Here is a 12,623-nt window from a genome sequence, read left to right as displayed (position 1 = left end):
CTCATTCCTTCTCTCTCTCTCTATCATTTTCTTCTTTCCCTAGCTCCTCCGTCCTTCACCACACCTCCTGTCTTTCTCTTCCCAGGCTGCATTACACTGCTCTGTACAGATATTCAATTAAAAGGCTGCTGGGTATAAACTGAAAAACCTAATGGTGCCACAAACAGCCACAAAGCCCTACTAACACACACTTACACACAGATCACTAGGGAAGAGAGTGAAATGGAGATGCAGACTAATATCACACACCAGTAGGTGCAAAGGGATGGGGAGTTCTTGAGATATTTGTCATTGAGATACAATTGGATTTGTGCGAGCATTGTACAAGGCTGCAGATTTTATCATTCCACAGACTTTTCTTATTTTTAATTTGTTCTATGGCAGCCACAGAATGACTCTTGTTTTATTTTCACTCCTTTTTCTTAGATGAATTCTCTGTCATAATGCTCAACTCTATTTTTAAATCAATCAAAGAATACCTCTGACATACAGTTGTGGAATACGGTAATTATTCTATCTTTTGAGTTACACTGGATTTGGGGTTACAATGAAAGCACATTTTTTATCTATAAAGATCTGGTACCTTGAAATTGTATTTATAGGAGTTTAACTTAAACGTAACGTAATCTTGCAAACTCTACTAACCCCTTCTCTTTTTGGGATGCAGTTCTTCCTTTTTACCCAAGAATTTGCTGCATTTCCCTACTTGAGGATTAGTAGTTACTCTGGAAGACTGCCTGGGTATTGACTTATAGCTGGTCTGTTCAATATGCAAAGTTAAGCAACGTTCCATAGGGCAGTTAAAGTCCAACATCACCTTGTAGTCTCCTCATTTTGAGCATTAACAGTGTGATAAGAGACATCACAGGGATGGTTTAGCTCACAAATGCACAAGGTGATTAATCTGAAGGTGCTACCTGCATCACTTAGTGTTTTCTAAAAACTGTGATAAACAACTTTTTTTGCAGAATTCTTATAATTCATCTGCAGGGGTTTGATAAGGTAAGCGATCAATACATTTTGAGTTCAAAGGGAACACCTAAAGCAAGGTACAGACCCGTGAGTCTACATAAAAGCAATGTAAGTCTGTCTAAACAAGAAGCAGGCCACAGTGCTCTCTTCTCCTCGTGCATATTTTTATTCCTATTCCTATTTTTACCTGAGAAGTTAATTTGTGAGGAAAGTATAAAATGTGAACTGAACATGAAAGCTGTGATGCGGCTTGTCTTTATTTCCCCCATGTTTTACCCACAGGGCATGATGCCTCAGTGTGAAACTGATGTGAGAGAAATGATTAACAACAAAAACAAGATACATGAAAACCTAATAGTCAACTAAACAACAAATTAACACCAGTCAGACTTAATTTTGACCATTTGCATTTGACAAAGATAATTTTCATCAAGTCTTAGTATGAACCTTCCACTGAAGCCAGTCCTCCTACTCCAAAATACATCTGCAGATGTGCTGCATGTGTCAGTGTGTTTATCAGAGTGATTTCACTTCAAATTCCAGTAACCTCCCCCATCGCTGTCTGTCTTTTGAACAACAGCTTACTAAATTTAAAACTCCCTCATCACAGTCCCTCAGTGAAGTTTTGAGCTGTGCAATTATTTATTCTATTGTATCACTTTAATGCAGTGTAATTAAAACAAAGTTTCCTTTGGTGACAGACTAACATAATGGTTTTCATTATCAAGACAATAAATTAATTAATAACTAAAATTAGATCAAGCTAAGGGCATGTTTGAGATGCTGTACAGGGTTTTATGGTGTTATAGAGATTGATGAGGCGAAGATTTCAACATTAAACATGGCAGAACTAGTTTCAAATTAATCATCATTAAAGTTACAAATGAGAAAAAGAGATGACCACTAGACACAATCTTAAGCTTGGCAGCAGAGAAATTCCACTTTGAGCTTATCTCGACACCTTCGACTTGCCTGGCTGTGAAAAGGGTCCAAATTAATCTCATTTTAAAGTCTCTTACTGTTACAGAGATGGTGCTGAGGTCTCCATTCACAAACTCTCTCAATGGCGAGTGGTTATTTAGCTGCTGTCATCATTTCCCCCACCTTCATCCTTGCCATTTTCCCACCACTTCCTCAACTTTTTTTTCCTCTTCTGCCAAGAGAATGTATTACCAGCAGCTCTGTCAAGGTTGTTGCACCTTGATTTTAATGTGCCGCCTCAGTGCTAACATTGTCGCTGTTAGAAAGCTATGCTGGAAGGTAGCAGAATGGTAAAGGTTACTCTGATGCTTTGAACTATATGGAGTCTGGATTACAGTACATGCTATAAACATAGATTTAACAATCATCTTATTTCAACAAAGCTGTAGTTTCTATGCTTGAGAAGGAAAATGGGCCACTTTAAAAGTTCAATTTATTGGATCAAACATAAAAGGTGGTTTCACTCACACATGAAGGCAGACTTGACTGAATTTTAGCCACCATGGCTCTAGGGAGGGCAAGGTTACGGTCAGTTCATCTATCACTTTAGTCTAGACTGAAATACCCTAACAGCTATTCCATGGATCGCCATAAAACTTGGTATAAATATCCAGATTAAACGGTGTGTGAAATCGACTGTTTTATTATTAATATCTTCACAAACGTTTTAAAGTCTTGGCAAAAATACTCTTTCCTGTCCTTATATTACTGTTCTGATGCCATATAGAGCCTACTTATTTTTGGATGAAAACATGCTTGCAACTTGACTGAAGTGTTTTCAGTCTAGGTTCAGCATAAGAAAATATTTTTTGGTGCTCTATTGCAGAAATCTAATATATATTTAGCAAATATCATGTTACACTTAATTAAGAAATTGTAGAAATGCAAATTATAATCTGTACTGGTAATTAGTGACAGTCTTTGGAAATATTCTTCTAGTTAAGTAATTTAGTCCAAAACTTATCAATGTAAGCTCCCATTCTCATTTGGTACACAGCTGCTTCAGCAAAATTCAACTCCATTTTGAAAAAAGCTGAACTAAGTCGCTGATGAAAAACTTAATGTATATGAATTGTGATTTAAAAGGTAAACAAGCTGCATGTTGTCATGCAAAATGTTACTTTACCACAGAATAAACAGCACTGAAAGCTATGTTGGACATATGTAGGATAGTGAGCTGCTCAGCAACAACTGAAACACTCTACAGGTTTGTTTGTACAAACTCCAGAGTGATTCACAAGTGTTTTCTGCAGTTCCCCTTAGATCTTTCCCTCAGAACAACCTCATACACACACACTGAGGATTTGAATGTGCTGAACCCCAAAACTCAGCCTGAAGTGCTGTGAACTGCCCGATTGTAAAAGACTGTCTGTACTGGGCATGTGCCAGGTGTGAATGTGTGTAAGTCAGTGTGAAGCATGGTGTTACTGAGTACATGCACTCAGCAGAATTGAAAAAAAGAAAAACTGCACTGAGAAAATGACTGCCATCTTGTCTGGAGGTGATGCTGCAGAGTGTTTGATGCTGACTATTTTGAGTCCTGGGGGAATATAAACATATTAAACATGTGCATGTAACAGTTATTTCCCAGAGGAATACTTTATATTCTAATCTGTCAAATCTCCATTATACCACCCCAGGGGAAATTGGCAAATAAGTTGATGTGGTTAGATGTGGCATATGTACAGGTATGTCCGTCTGTCTCTGTTTTGATGTAGGTCTACATCAGTGTGACTGAAAGTGTCATAAAGACAAAGATGTTTTTGATGCCAGCTGGAAGGCATTATCCAACCAAGTGGTAGGAAAAACTGTCTGTGCCCAGCACCATATGGAAATAGAGAATTGTTCTTGTGAATTACAAGTTCTAGGCCATCATTTCTATCAGTTGTGATAAAACAGTACTCGGATCTGGGAACAAGGAAACATCACTACACTGAAGTGTGACAAGGAAAGAAACACAAACAAGACAGACAACCAGGCAGTCTAGCCAGATTTTAAATCACTTTCAAGGTAAAATCAAAAATGCACATACCTGGACTAATTGTAATAATTCTTTTATACACTGTTAAGTCACTTTGAGTGTGGACAGCAACAGACAATAGCATTTATATGAGCATGTGTTAGAGACCTAGCTGCTGTCAGAGTTCCCAAACACACAGATAAACAACAACAGTGCTATGTTATAGTGTTATAAGTCAATGCTGAATTACTGATTGAAATGTCTTTGCAACACAAGTATGTGGTGCTACTGAAATTTGTTTTGTTGGTCTTTGCTGAAAATGTGAACTGAGTAGTGTGGGTACTGTGAGTCTGCAGGAGGGTCATTTATTAGCATGGATGGATACTCAACACAAAGTCTTAAAGGGACATTTCTAATTTTTCCATTTATGCTTTAATAAAAAGGCCAAAAGAACATACTCAAAATGCATTTAATGCCAATAAGACAAGTGACACCTTCATTGTGCAATTAAGTCTTCACATTTTGGCTCCAAGGGTATCACTGTCTGCCATAGACACTGACATTAAGTGTTGCGAGTTGTGAGTTTGCTGACATTTTATTTTTCATAGCTAAAAAAGCAGACTCCCTTTATTTTATAATTATTCTGCTGGCAGTGTGATATGGCTATCACTGAGCTCTGCACAAAATTGCAAAAAACTGACATGTTTGGTGTCATTGTGGTGTTTTATCACTCTTCAAAGTCACATGCAAATTAAATAAATTAGTAAAATGGTCTCGTATTTCTTAGTTTATTCATGCTTAGCCACTGTTTTCAGTCAGCCTTGATATACACATGCTACTTTTGAACAGAAAACGTGTGAGATGAGACGCTTTGTTTCGAATTGACTTGAAATTTGGTCTAGATCTGGACAAGAGTTAATTTATTGGCTATGTGAACCCTGGATAGTGTGAAGGATTCATTCCCAATAGCTCCAACATGTTATCACCATCATATACATTCATAGCAGTGGAAACAGAACAGACACATAAACACCACTTCTTTTATTTTACTTTGTGTTCAGGTGTTAAAAATGAATGACACAGGTCAGAGACATCCTGGGCAGCCATTAGAGTTGTAAATGGTAGTTTATCCTTTGTTGTGACATTAAGTAAAGATCACTCCAGTTTGTAATGCTTTTTGTGTTATTACTTTCCTCCTAAACACACAATACAGGATATATTTGTACCAGACCATAATTGCTATTTTTCAGATCATCTCAGCTACACACAATCTTTCTACATACCTTCTGGCAACTGCAGCTATACCACCTGGGTTACAAGCACCCCTGGCTGAGAACCACTGGTGTGGATCATCAGTATTTCATTGATCATTGAGCTTTCACAACAGTGGTTTGCTGTGAAGATCAGCGAGTGAAATGAAACTGTCAGCATCTCTCAGCACCAAAGCCACTGAGACATACTGTACTCTAGGAACATTTATAGTAGATATGCAGATAGGTACTAAGTATATTCAGCCTGAGAAATTGATTTCTAACCAAACACCTTGAAGCAAAGCAGAATTTTGTGAGTGAACTTTTCAGAGAGGCTTAAAATCCTCTCATCATAGCATGTCAGATAGATGCAGTCCCTGTAGACTAGAGAGCCAACAGGATGCTGTGTGTCTATGTTTGTGTGTGTGTGTGTGTGTGTGTGTTGACTACCACACCTGAAGCTGACTAATAGCTGCAGTGTTGGAGAGCTGAAGACCCTCGTGTGCGCTGTGCCGGTGGCCAGCTGTCACTCAAACCGAGGCCGGCACTGCTTGCTTTCTCTCGCTACTTTTCACTTTGTGCACGTTGTTAAGGTTTGATAATATAGCTGTCTGTTATATCACACCAGCCCACGGTGTATATCACTCAGAAAGACATTTCATGTTATATAATCATTTCATTTACATATCATTTTACATAAAAATCTTAAACCATGGTGTTAAGAGTGCCCCTGCCATATTATCTCAAAATGCCAGCTGTGACAAAAACATTTAAGAAGAGAAGGGGATCTGAATGTCATCTGGGTGGTGACAAGTTACAGCGTAGAAATATCTGTCATCTTCTTTAGTGTTTTTCTAGTGTCTGATCAATTTGAAATCACTTTATCTACAAAGCTGTAGCCACCCACCAAGCATGGGAGGAGAACTGATATCCTGCGTCCTCCTGAGTCTCTCGTCTTAACTCAGCAAGTGTCCAAAAGTCAAGCTCTGCCCTCGCAACCCAGTTTAACTGTACGTGTGTTTCAGGCTTTCAATCTCTAGTAATGAAGTTGTTCAGTCATGTTTTCTGTCTGGTGCTTTGAGTTAAATGCTGTTATAACCTAGGCTAACATTTTATTTGTAAAAAAAGAGCTGATGCTGACTGATTTTTAGGTATTCGCTCACAACCCAAAGTAATAGTGAAACTGAAAATCTGCTTGCTGAGGACCATTAAACTACTCTGACGGAGATAATGAATGTTTAAATCAAATGACATGGCAATGCATTCAATGGTTGTTAAAGCATTTCCCCTCAAAACCACAAATGTTAACCTCATGAGAAAAGGAGTAGAGCACTGTCAGAAACACAGAAGCTAATTCTTGTTTTTTTTCTTGCACTACATGCAGTCGGCCAACATTAACTGGTTTAATTTTCTCTCTTCAGTCTCAAAGAGTTAAAGACACCTTTCTATTTATGTCAAGTTGCCAGGCTGTTGAGTTTTTGGCAAAACAAAAATATATTTTAAGATAAATTCCAAGAACTTATAAGTTTCGCCATAATTTTAATGTGATGATGACTCATTTTGGCATAAGCTACAGTGAAATATGTCACCCATTAAAATGTCCAATACATATAAAGCAGGTGCTGCACTTGTTTGCAGGAGGTCTCTGTGTCTATGTCCATCAAAAGCTGAACACAGCGGTGTAGCAAACTATTTGTATTCATTCGCGGTTCCAAAGGAAAGACAGCTAGATGATTCAGCAAATCTCTCCACAAACACAAGTTCAAATTTCATGGGAGGTTAGGAGAGTGTGAGGCGTGTGTGGGGACTTTCACTTTTCCAAGTGAATCTCAGTTGGTTCTTAAACTGTCACCCAAAAGCTGTTTCCACACACAAACTCTAGACAGTGTCTGGAGAATCAGGTGAAACCATTGTCTGGAGTTACTCTTTCACACATGCAGGACACAACAGGAGAACGAGTCTGTGTCAGACACGTTCTGACTTTGGGAAATGGCCAATTTTTGTTTCACAGTTGAACAATAAATAAAGGCACTAAAACATATAATATTTTCCTAAATCAGGTTTTTCTGTTTGAAATCAGAGTAAAACCATAAAAACTGTTCCTATAACCTGACAGATTGTCAGCAGGCTCTATTCAGCTTGGCAGGTCTTTCCAGTGATGGAATAAGAGAAGAATTGTCCTGGTTGCTGGTTGTTATAATTTTAGTGCACACCAAGGTCACAGATTTAAAGGTCAACTATAGCAAAGTACCCAAAATCGTTCAAAAAGCTAGTCATTTTTGCAAGACTCACTCATGTAATTACATGAAAGCAGAAATACTGTGCAAGTAAATTCAAAGTCATGACACTGTGACTACTGTCAGGTTAGCAGCCCACAGTTGGGTGCACTGACAGATGGGATACAGGATCAGTGGCATTTAAATTTCATGCCTGCCTTATTACTTCACTGGTTTTATTCTGTAAGCATGTTGTAGATAAAATAGAGGACCCTGTTTCTTAAGACTGTGACAACTCTTCACTTTCATAATTTGCTTTCATTAACACTTCTGCACAAACACCTTACAAATAAAAAAATATTTGGAGTAGCAAACGTTCACCATTCTGCTGGTTTGGCTGGAAAATGTTTTAGTTTCCTTTTTTAGTGGATACCAGTGAAGAAAACATATCCCAACACATCACAAGCAGTCAATCCTCTGTAGATCCAGCTGTGCAAACTTCAATAACCAGCATTTAGCTGCTGGCCATCCATTAAGCGGTTCTGTAGAATTCAGCTACGTAGCATTACCTTTCTTAAGCTGTTTTATAGTCCACCTTGAAGCTCCAAACAGACGTGGAACACTTTAGGAGTAATTTGGTAAAACAATGACTAGATGTGGGATGCAACTCATTAAGTTTTACCGACTATCTCTGCATGTAATATCTTATCAGGATCCAATACTGTGCAACACATGTTGGTCACGTAGAGCTGGAAGATGTGGCCAAAATATTAGATTGGATAAATGAACATTAAATAGTTAGTTAGTTAGTCAATGTACAGTGTAACAGTTCAACAGTAAAACTGGTTGTTTTCAACTCATCTAAATTCAACTTTTGGGAATCAAGCATGGGAGTCATAATCAATCCACTCCAATCTTCTCTGACCAGCTCTTCCTCTCCCTGCTCTGCAACACCCACCAGCCTGTTCAATGAGTCTGGGTTACAGAAACCTTTGACAGCACCTGTCAGTCCAGGTCAGCTTACATACAATATGTCTTGGGGCATTTTTCATCTGACAAAAGTTACATATTCTAGATTTAACAAGCTCATTTTCCATCAGCAGAACCACTCACATGGTTGGCTAATATACAGATGTTTACTTTCAAGAGAAAAACAAAAACTATAATAATGCAGAAAAATCTGTTTTGTTTTGTTTCAGTCTCCTTAAAATGACAGATTGGAATTAATCATGATGGTTATCTGAATACTGACACCAGCTTTTTTTTCTGTCTTTGATTCCTGGTTTCATTGTTTAATTCTCTTGTTCTTAGGTGGGAACTCGTAGTATTTGGGCCTTGTTGAGTGAATGAGTGGACTGGGATGGTGCAGAGGGTGGCTTAAAAATAAAGGATGTGTGGGGATGTAAAACAGAAAAGCACGTTGGCTGGTAGGGACCTCAAAATAGGGTTTCAATTCTGATCCTGATGCTTTTTATATATAGTGTACAGTATCTTAGAAAAATTATGAGCAGACATTTAAAAAATGCAGTACGACTAGAATGCAGAAACACAGCTGAAGTACACTGTTTAAATATCCTATGAAGGTCACTAGTTGCAAAGGGCATTAGAACAATTGCTCAGCTGAGCCTGCTTTATTACAATTGTCTGTTTAGCTGAGATGGCTGAAGGAAGAGGAGAGATCTACAAGGACAAACTGAGGAGAAGCCACTGCTTGCTAGAAATGCTGTTGCTGAAAAACTGTTCAGCCAAAGTTAACAACCAATCAGCTTTGTAGTGCTGCGTTTATTTTTTCTGTCCCTGCAGCTAAGTCATTCAGATAATAAGGTTTCAGTCAATAGCAGAGCAGACTTAGATGAAGTCAATTTACAATTTGAACAAAAAAACATTTAAGGCCAAATTCATTCATAGGGATTATCACATCACATTCTGCAGAGGTTAATGAGGGACAGAGGGAGAGAAAGGGAATGCTGTCTTTTTGTTTGCCAACTGTGCATCTAACTACAACACAAAATGACGTATCGAGAAATGTCAACCACTGAAAACAAAGGATATTTGCTAGAAACAGTTTCAGTTTATGGTAAAAACTTGTAAATATTAAGATTATACTGTGGTATTTATTATAATATTGTACATTTTATTTATATTTCTATTTTACTAGTTTGTGACCAAACATAAAACAATCAGTGAGAGAAACATTTTGTCTAGTTAAGCTATTAAGCTATTTTCTCCTGTCACAATCATGAAATGTTAATTATTTAATTCCCCATGTTTGCATTATATGCTTACGCTGCACTGTAATTATCCAGCAAAATGAATGTCTTCATTATACGTTAATTACCTCCCCAACTTTTAAGTGTTTTCCCAAACCTTAAAATGTACACGGTAGGGAATGAAAAAAGGAAAACTAATGCATCTCTATTGCTTGATGTGCTGTGACAGCAACAGAGGAACCAAAAAAAATAAAAAATCTACTGAGGTACTGGATGTTTGACTAATCGCAGATCAACTCTAGAGCCATATCGTCCATATGAGTATGTCACTACATCAGGTATCCAGCTGAGATTCTTGTCAAATGTCTCTATTCATCAATATCAGGAGGAAAATACAGGCTTTTACCCTTGTGATGAATAATAAATCAAGGTTGATGTATTAGCGTTGTCACAAACACATGGATGGTGTTTGGCAGCTGCAGCCGTATCTGCAGTTTAATCTTCTCTCAGCACATGGAAATATTTCGAACTGGCGGCCCTTCTTTGAATCTGAGGTCGTGTCTTTCAATTTTGCGAAAGCTCCATTTCATTCATCATTTCAGACAAGAATAAATGATCCTAAATGTTCCCAAAATGTGCTCAATGTAAGCCCAGTTCAAGGGAAACTGCACAGCTGTATAAGGACAGACAGATAAAGCAGCCGGATACTGAACCTCACCACTCCATCTCAACCGCTCCCTTCCATGTCACTTGACCTTGGTAGTGTTTGGTTCCTAGTTATGCCCCAAACCGAGCTACTAAAATAGCTACTGTGGCCATGTGTTGCTCAGTGGGCAGAACATGGCTCTAACACTAATTACTAACACTGATACTGACTTCATTAAAACTTTATTTTAAAATAAGGTCACTCATTAAGGAAATGCATGATCATAACACTGTAGAGGCTGCTATTGATGCGGATAGCGGATTAGCCTGCATTTACTGTCGCTTAAATTTAACATTAGACATTCTGAAGTTTGTGAAGTTGTGTAATTTGTCATAAAATGTGATCTGATCTACATGTAAATCAAGTGTATTAACAAATATAATGTTCATGTCTTTATTGAGAACAACCATTAAAAAATTTCATAGTGCTAGTGTAAAAAGTATGTGAACACTCAATCAATGAGTTCAAGAATCAACCCTAAGTGACAGTGAAAGATTTGAAGAAATCATTGGAACTGGCTAACATCAGTGTTCATGAGCCTACAGTACATAAAACATTAAACAAGCAAGGTCTGTGGCAGGACACCACGGAGGAAGTTGCTGCTTACTAAAAAGAACACGGCTGCATGCCTGAGGTTTGCACAGCACAAAGATACACAGCGGTATTGGCAAACTGTTTTGTGGACTTACGAAACTAAAAGCAACCAGTAATTAACTCCATGGGTTCACATACTTTTTCCATTTTTTATGGTCGTTCTCAATAGATAGAAGATATGAAAGATCTGAATTTCTTTTTGTGTTATTATGTTAGGCACATTATATTTGTTAACATTCTTGACTTATCATCTAAGTCAAGAGATCAGATCGCATTTTATGAGAAATTAATGCAACCAGGATGAGCCATAGAGAAGACAAGAAATGGTCCATTTGATAGCTCTAAACTAAGCTAACTAGCGGCTATGAATGTAATAGTTCAGTAGCATTTGAGTCTCTTATTATTTAGGGAGTTTTAAGTAAAAGTCAGTCTCATGTCAGAAACCCTAAATTTGCATCACTTAAATAGATGATACAATATATTTTAATACAAAACAAAAACAACACAAAAAACGTACTCATTAATTAAGTATTGTCAGTTCAGTTCAGTGTCATGTGCCAGAGATGATAGGAAATTGCAGACGTGGCTTATCTTTGTGACCACCTTCATTTGCTTTTTTGTTGATTTGATAATTGCTAATTGCCTTGGGCCCATTAATCCGTTTTTATTCTCTGGGCGTAGCCACCACAGGTCGTTCATAAGTCAGTGTGTTATGTGAATGTATTTACAATGTGCTCAAACATGGACAATATGAACTGGCATTGCTGTGTCAGCATAATGGACAGTATGTCAAAATGTGGTGGGGTCGTGTCAACTGATGTGTCAGTGCTTGACCACCAAGAGGTCAGACAGCCACTCATACAAAAAACTGAGGGAAATATTTACCCAGTTGAATCAGCTCAAATGTTATGGAGCAAAGAGGCGGCAGAATCATAAATGGAGGTCGTCACAAGGGAGACCCTTAAAATAGCTGAATGGGACAGAGAGGTGGAGGATGAGGAAAGAGAAAGAAACTGAGAGGGACATTTGTGGAGGACCCAGAGAGGCTGAGTCAGGCTAAACAAACAGAGAAAGGCAGCTATCAAAGGGCCAGTTTCCAAAAAGTCCAAGGAGATTTTGAGATTTTGAGAGGACAATACACACAGTAGTGATATAAAAGCAGAGAAAGAGAAAGAAAAATAAGAAGTTTAAAGGCATACAGAAGGAGGAATCAATAAATAAAGAGACAAGCAGCTCAAAAGATATGAGCGATTATCAACACATGAATTACACTTCAAAGCAAGATAACTGATAAATCACCCAACCTGACAAAGGAATAGCCAGTCAAAATCTGGCAGAAAGAAAACAGCTGCCTTAATCTCTGATCAGATGTGATGCTTTTATCTCCGCTTAGATGCAGAGTGCTGCTGTGAGTGCAGCTAGTAGCAGAGAGAGTAATGGCTTAAAGGATGCAAAGAGCTTCATATCACGACTGTTGCTATGCGACAATCCTACTATTATAAGCAAGCTAACCTATAATAATACAGGTGATAATGTTTTCTGAAAATCAAAATTGGCAAGAGGAACAGAAGTTGATTTAAACCGACACATACAAGGCATCACCAAAAACACAACATGGAGAAGAGTATGTCTTTAAAGGGCAGTTTGTGTCAAATCAAAACCATCATCAGGCCTGTTTCTTGAAAACATGCATTTTAAAGTTTAGCTTAAACTAATGTGAAACTTCAGATATGT

General features: G+C 37.9%; 1 protein-coding gene across 6 annotated transcripts in view; it reads right to left on the bottom strand.

Annotated features, from left to right (window-relative positions):
* Positions 1 to 12,623, bottom strand: part of syngap1b (synaptic Ras GTPase activating protein 1b) — a 108,997-nt gene that overhangs the window by 56,102 nt on the left and 40,272 nt on the right. The window lies entirely within an intron of this gene.

The sequence above is a fragment of the Anabas testudineus genome, chromosome 16, assembly GCF_900324465.2.
Source record: "Anabas testudineus chromosome 16, fAnaTes1.2, whole genome shotgun sequence".
In the NCBI taxonomy this organism is placed as follows: domain Eukaryota; kingdom Metazoa; phylum Chordata; class Actinopteri; order Anabantiformes; family Anabantidae; genus Anabas; species Anabas testudineus.
The sequence above is the reverse complement of the archived record's forward strand: the minus strand, read 5'-3'. Positions and strand labels throughout refer to the sequence as shown.